The sequence below is a fragment of the Portunus trituberculatus genome, chromosome 37, assembly GCF_017591435.1.
Source record: "Portunus trituberculatus isolate SZX2019 chromosome 37, ASM1759143v1, whole genome shotgun sequence".
Classification (NCBI taxonomy): domain Eukaryota; kingdom Metazoa; phylum Arthropoda; class Malacostraca; order Decapoda; family Portunidae; genus Portunus; species Portunus trituberculatus.
The window spans coordinates 10,830,663-10,838,201 of NC_059291.1; the positions used below are offsets into that span (position 1 = coordinate 10,830,663).

Consider the following 7,539-nt stretch of genomic DNA (forward strand, 5'->3'; position numbering starts at 1 on the left):
GACCAACACTCCTCCACAACACAAACCATAAAAAATGACTCCAGTAACAGTAATGAAGACGAAGGTGATGACAAGAATGATGACGATGACGACGAAGAATAAAACTGAAGGTGACGTGATGAAACCCAATACAATATAAATGACTGACTGGCTGACTGGCTGATTGGCTGAATGGCTGACTGGCTGCGTGACTTAACAACTAGCTGAAAAAACTGACTGGATAACTAGCTAACTAACTGACTGACTGACTATCTTGTTAACTAACCTGAATTGCTAACTGGCTGATTGGCTGACTGACTGACTGACTGACTGAGTGACTGGTTGCGTAACTTAATAACTGGCTGAAAAACTGACTGGATATCTGGCTAACTGACTGACTGACTGACTATCTTTTTAACTTACCTGACTTACTTACTGGCTGATTGGCTGACTGATTGACTGATTGGCCTGAAAAATTAACTGGATAACTGGCTAACCAACTAAATGACTCACTGACTATCTTGCTGATTCACCTGACTTGCTAACTGGTTGGGTGGTTAACTGGCTAAATAACTGACTGACTAACCGGCTGACTGGGTGACTGGCTGACTGGTTGCCTGACTATTCGGTGTCACGGTCGAATCCCTGCACCTCTAACATTGTAATATCGATCAACTGTGTTTTTTCCAAGGTCTTCCTGAAGGTCGTCTCCTGTTCCCTATCATCCCAGCTTACCTCGCCCCTCTCCCCCTTCCCAATCCGTCCCTCTCCCCTCACCATTCGCCCCTACCCCCAACACACGCTTCCCATATCTATCCTTCCTTTTTATCTATTCTCTTCTTTTTTTCTTATCTATAATCACACTCAGTTTTCTCTCTGTTTTCTAAGCCACAAATTTCTGTTCTCGCATTCTTTTTTGGCTGTTATATATATGCATCCATTAGGTCACCATTCCTTTCTCTAATATGTCATCTAACTCTCTCTCTCTCTCTCTCTCTCTCTCTCTCTCTCTCTCTCTCTCTCTCTCTCTCTCTCTCTCTCTCTCTCTCGATTATCTCCGTTTCAAGCTTCCCTACTCTCAATTTTCATCATCTTCCTTCTCCTTGTCTATCATCTCTTTGCCCTCTACATCCTTCTCCTTAACCCCCCCTCCCTCCCTCCGTGTCTTCGTCATCCGCTCCTTCATTTTCCTCCCTCGCACAACCTTCAACACCATCTCTCCATCATCATCTCCGTATCTCCATCACGTTCCTTCAACGCATATTTTCTCCCTCTCTCTCTCTCTCTCTCTCTCTCTCTCTCTCTCTCTCTCTCTCTCTCTCTCTCTCTCTCTCTTCTCCCTCATCACCGCTGTCACCTTCACCTTCACACACACACACACACACACACACACGTCCTCCATCTTCATCTCTTCTGTTATATAAAGCATCCATTGCCAGCATCCATTCTCCTTCACCTTTATCATCCTCCATTTCCTCTTCTTCAAGGTGTGTGTGTGTGTGTGTGTGTGTGTGTGTGTGTGTGTGTGTGTGTGTGTGTGTGTGTGTGTGTGTGTGTGTGTGTGTGTGTGTGTGTGTGTGTGTGTGTGTGTCGCATGTCACGGAGTAAACACGCGTGAAATCAGGGAAAAAACCAGGGACCACGAGACGGGACAAAGTGGAAAGCGTGAATTTTAAGTAAGTCATCCAATCTCTCTCTCTCTCTCTCTCTCTCTCTCTCTCTCTCTCTCTCTCTCTCTCTCAATTTTCAGGTAGTGGTTTTTTGCTTTTAGATAATTACATGCAGTGTGATTTCAATGCGCCTTAGATGCAGAACCGTTTCTTATGCATTTTATTACTGTAGCAAATTGATTCTCTCTCTCTCTCTCTCTCTCTCTCTCTCTCTCTCTCTCTCTCTCTCTCTCTAGGTATGTTTTGTTTAGGGATTTTCATGTATAAGTGTTTTCTTGTAGCTTTTCCTTTATGCTCTCTCTCTCTCTCTCTCTCTCTCTCTCTCTCTCTCTCTCTCTCTCTCTCTACTCTCTCCCTTTGTGCCGGTAATGAAGGAAAACAACACCCCCCCAACCAGCAGCCAAGGCCTCAAGGACAACAAGTGGTGATGAGGGGAGGGAAGGAAGGAAGGCACGTATTAGACAGACCCGGTACACACACACACACACACACACACACACACACACACACACACACACACACACACACACACACACACACACACAGCGCACTATAATAATCAGCGCCACTTTTATAACCCCGGCAGGTCCTTCGCCTCCTGCTAAGTGGTGGGAGTAACGGAGGTGTTTTTTTTATTCTTCGTCCATTTTTTTTTTTTTTTTTTTTTTTTTTTTTGGGGGCGGAAGTTACGTCTAATGTTGGTCTTCGTCTCCGGATTGGATTGTTATGTGTGTTTTGATTTCTCGTTTTTCTTTTTATCTCAGGTCCTGTTTTGAAATTTTTTTTTATTGTTGTTGTTGTTTTGTTTTGTTTTTCGTTTTTTGTTTATCTCAGTTAAGTGTTTTGATTGTTTTTATTGTTGTTGTTGTCATTTTCTCGTTTTTCTTTTTATCTCAGGTCTTTTTTTTTTTTTTTTTGTGGTTTTGATTTTTCGTTTTTCGTGAATCTCAGTTAGGTGTTTTGATTGTTTTTTTTTATTGTTTTCATTTTTTCATTTTTCTTTTATTTCAGTTAAGAGTTTTGAATATTTTTTTTATTGCTGTTGTATTGATTTTTCGTTTTCTTCGTTTATCTCAGTTAGGTGTTTTGATGGTTTTTTTTTTTATTTTTTATTTTTTTTTTTTCGTGTATCTCAGTCATGTGTTTTGATCGTTATTGTTTCATTGCTGTTGTTGTTGGAATTGTTGTATTTCGCGCTTGTATGGAGGTTGTGATGAATAGTGAAGGTTTTGGGGACTTTTTTTCTTCTTTTTTTCTTTGATGCTCAAGTTTTAATGAAATGATGAGTTTTCTGGGGGGGTTTTTTTTTACTTTGTTTTTTGTGTAGCTACGTGTTTTTCTTTATTGCTTCTTGTACGTATTTACTCTCTCTCTCTCTCTCTCTCTCTCTCTCTCTCTCTCTCTCTCTCTCTCTCTCTCTCTCTCTCTAATATACATAAAGTTTCGGATTCCACAAAAAGGCTTTTAATACCACTAACTTTTATATCGCCCGCCCTACCTCCCCCTTAAACCTTCCTAAATCTCTCTTTCCCCTCCCCCTCCCCCCTCTCTTCTCTCTGTCCGTGATGCTTTTGTCATTATCATCATCAGTATCACTCATCCTCTCCCTTGATCTCCTCCCTCCCCTCCCCCCACGCCTCTCTCTCTCTCTCTCTCTCTCTCTCTCTCTCTCTCTCTCTCTCTCTCTCTCTTGCCGTGTCAGACATCACTAAGTTTCCCTCCCTTGTTGCATGTATCTATAACAACACACACGCACACGCACACGCACACGCACACACACACACACACACACACACACACACACACACACACAGGGAGAGAAAAGAACTATCATTAGAGAGGAATACATAACCACAGAAGATATTACTGCGCGTATATACACCTGAAGTAATCAACATTCTGAGGATAAACCGTAATAAACTTGAAAGAGAAGCAAGGTCACCCACACACACACACACACACACACACACACACACACACACACTAGTTATACTTCCTAGACTTAAAGATCGCGTTCCAAGTGAAGTTTTCGCCACAAAGACAGACAGATAAGAAAACATTACTATTATTATCATTGTTGTTATCTATTTTTAGGTAACTATAGAGCGACTCGTCAACTGCTCTCGTGTAGAAGGTAACATTAGTTTTGCCTCTCCTTTTTCTTAATGAAGTCATGCAATGTTAAAAATCAGAGCGGAATAAAACGATGAAGAAAAGAAAATGCATTGACACACAAAGAGAGAGAGAGAGAGAGAGAGAGAGAGAGAGAGAGAGAGAGAGAGAGAGAGAGAGAGAGAGAGAGAGAGAGAGAGAGAGAGAGTGTGTGTGTGTGTGTGTGTGTGTGTGTGTGTGTGTGTGTGTGTGTGTGTGTGTGTGTGTGTGTGGCAAGTTGATTATCTCTCTAAGACTAAGAAAATCTTAAAAAGTAACGTAAAAACCATTCTAAAAGAAATGTGCTTGTCATTATTAAAAAAACACTAAAAATATGTCTGGAATCTGACAGGCGAGTACAAAACTAAAGATAAAAAATAAAATGGCAGAGAAAGGTAATTTACAGCAAACTACACACTCGACACACCATCACATCACGCAACGCACCGACAAGACGTGAAAGACAACCGCCTCGACAGCTACACCAAGACATCAAGACCCATTCCTGGCAAAACAAAACACTCCAACTCCACACTCACTATTTCATATCGTGACCTGTAAAGTGGAGAGTGGAGGGGGGGATGGGAGGGTGACAGGCAACACACTATAGTGCCTTCAACTCACGCAAACACACGCTCACAATCATAAATACAGCACCAAGACACATTTTCACCATTTCCAAGTAAAAATCACTCAATTTCTCCCTCACCTCTTTATACTGTGACCTGCAAACTGGACGGGGAGGGAGAAGGTGACAAGTAGCACGTTGGGGGCCCTTCAAGACTCACACAAACACACGCACACACACACGTACGCAATTACAAACACTACCAAGACACTTTTCCACCCACTCCAAGTAAAATAACACTCCATTTCTCACTCACCTCTTCATACCGTGACCTGCAGACTGGAGGGTGACAAGTAGCACGCTGGGGGGGGGACCTTCAATACACACAAGCACACGTAGGAAATTCTAAACACAGTACTCAAGAAACTGAATGAACGAGAGGCAGGAATTGTACCGTATCGTGTCACAGCCTCACTTCACACGTACCCCGCGCCAAGAAACACTAATCAAGCACCCTTTACTCCATGACCGCAGCACTGTCAACACCACCAGAAGGACGAATCAGGTTCCCGCAGCACACGAACACCGCTAGAAGCCACTCATGCACACACCTACTTCCTCTCCCCGCTGCGGTAATACTGTCAGTTGGAGTTGCTCACTACGCACTCACTGGCATCTCCTGGCGGCGGGTCACGGAAACAGATGCCAATTTGCGCTATTTGAGTTTTTCTTCTATAATTTCTTCGTAGTTTTAATATTGCTGTTGATTTTCATTTAGTTTTGTGTGTGTTTTTTTTCTTGTTATTGTTGTTTGTGTTGTTTGTTATTGCTGTTATTGATGTTTCAGAGTTAGTTTAGTTCATAAGGATATTTGAGTTTCTTCTGTCTTTTCTTCAGTAGGATTTTAATGTGTGTTTTTGCTTATGTTTAGTTACCCTTTGGTTTCGTGGTGCTCCTATGTAATTCTTGGTGTTGTTTACGTGTCTGTTGCTCCAACTTATGTTTCAGTGATGGTTAAGCTCAGGGCGTGTGTGTCTGTGTACTGTTGATGCTTCGCGGGTAAGATATGACAGAAGGAAGGACAGGGGAGCGTTTGAGAAAATTACGTAATATCGGTATGTATGTATACAAGTTATTAATGGCCATAAATTAATTGCTTGACTCTCTCTCTCTCTCTCTCTCTCTCTCTCTCTCTCTCTCTCTCTCTCTCTCTCTCTCTCTCTCTCTCTCTCTCTCTCTGCATCCCTTCACCCTCTCATCAGTACAAGGAATAATAATATATGTAATTTCTCTCTCTCATCCTCTCAGCCTCGTCATCTCCTTACCCTCTCATCACTACACGCTAAGTACGAAACGACCCACACTTGCGGAGATAAGCAGCGTGACACTTCCCACCTTAGGGCACCACGCTCACACCACGCTCCTCATCAGCAGACCAGCGGGGACGGAGGAAGGAGGGCGCCAGAGAGGCCAAGGGGACACTCACCTGTTAACCCTTCTCACTTGATGAAGCTGCTACCTGTATCATACCACGACTAATGTGTCTGTCTGGCTTCCCCGTAGAGAGAGAGAGAGAGAGTGTGTGTGTGTGTGTGTGTGTGTGTGTGTGTGTGTGTGTGTGTGTGTGTGACGAAAACATTTATCAGATTAACTATATAACTACTCTTCTTCTTGTCTGAGTAATAGTAGTAGTAGTAGTAGTGGTAGTAGTAGTAGTAGTAGTAGTAGTAGTAGTAGTAGTAGTAGTAGTAGCAGTAGCAGTAGTAGTAGTAGTAGTAATAGTAGTAGTAGTAGTAGCAGTAATGGCAGTAACGACAACGACACACTTTCTCGCAGTAAATCACGGGTGGTACTGTACATACATAATGTTCTTCACCAAAACGACCAACATTCACGACACTGAAATAGCGAAAGATGACCACAGCCTCCCGTCACGCTACGACCCTGTGTGTGTGTGTGTGTGTGTGTGTGTGTGTGTGTGTGTGTGTGTGTGTGTGTGTGTGTGTGATTCACCTCATCTCGGTCGTCTGCTGGCCAGTCTTCCCCATTACAGATCGAGCTCAAAGCTCATAGACCGATCTTCGGGTAGGACCACATAACACACTCCACACACCGGGAAAGCGAGGCCACAATCCCTAGAGTTACATCCCGTACCTATTTACTGCTAGGTCAGCGTTTCTTAACCTGGGGTGCTAGCACCCCCATGGGTGCTAAAAACAATTTCAGGGGGTGCTGAGGAAGGCGGTAAAAGGTAAAAGGAATACGTTTGGGCAAACGTATTTTTATCGCATATTTTAAAATTCAATACCGGGGTAAACTTTAACGTGATTTTCATATGTGTTGTAGCATAGTGATATAAAACACTTGATTTGTACGAGCGTTCCACTATTTAATATTCAATCAGTATTACAAGCTTTGTATATTATCAGTGTACACGTTCGGTACGTGTACACCAGACGGCAAGACGTCCCCGCTCCCTCGCCACCGCGGCAGAGCCCAGTATATATTACCAGTGTACACGTTCGGTACGGTGTTAGCCAATGGTGGAGGGTGCTGGACTGCTTAGGCCTGACCAAAAGGGGTGCTGAGGTCGAAAAAGGGGCCACACATTAAGAGACTTGCCCATTTGCCTCGCCGCTTACCGGAATTCGAACCCGGCCCTCTCGATTGTGAGTCTAGCGTGCTAACCACTGCACTACGCTGTGTGTGTGTGTGTGTGTGTGTGTGTGTGTGTGTGTGTTACCCCGATCAGTGTTGTCAGTGTCAGGTACACGTAAATTCCCTGATTGCTGTAAATTTTTTAGTCAATTACAGAGAAAGAAATCATTAAGCTCCTACGGAACGTTATGTTGGTTTAGTGTGCATGACGTAATGAATTTGGTGATAAAAATGAGTGTGTGATAAAAGAACATCAAAGTACTCTGGTTTTATTTTTTCATACGATACGGAAAAAATAAACAAATTATGATCTATAGAAGACTTGTTAGATCTAGAAATGTTGAACGATTCTAAAGTAACACTGCAATTGGTTAGGGTATGTTAGGCAAGGTTAGGATTAATAGATTAATTCAATTCACTAATAGATACTGTGCCTTTTAACCCCTTCAACTCTGGGACACATTTTTACCTTGAGATGTGTGTACGATTAGACCATTTTATTGGCAGTAGGAT

General features: G+C 42.8%; 1 protein-coding gene across 1 annotated transcript in view; it reads right to left on the reverse strand.

Moving 5' to 3' along the window:
* LOC123513910 (kinesin-like protein KIN-14I) overlaps positions 1–4,989 on the reverse strand; it is an 84,667-nt gene extending 79,678 nt beyond the window's left edge. The window contains exon 1 of the mRNA XM_045271389.1: positions 4,685–4,989. The gene's annotated coding sequence lies outside the window, so the exon portion shown is untranslated. The remainder of the gene's footprint in view (positions 1–4,684) is intronic.
* Between the last annotated feature and the right edge of the window lie 2,550 nt (positions 4,990–7,539).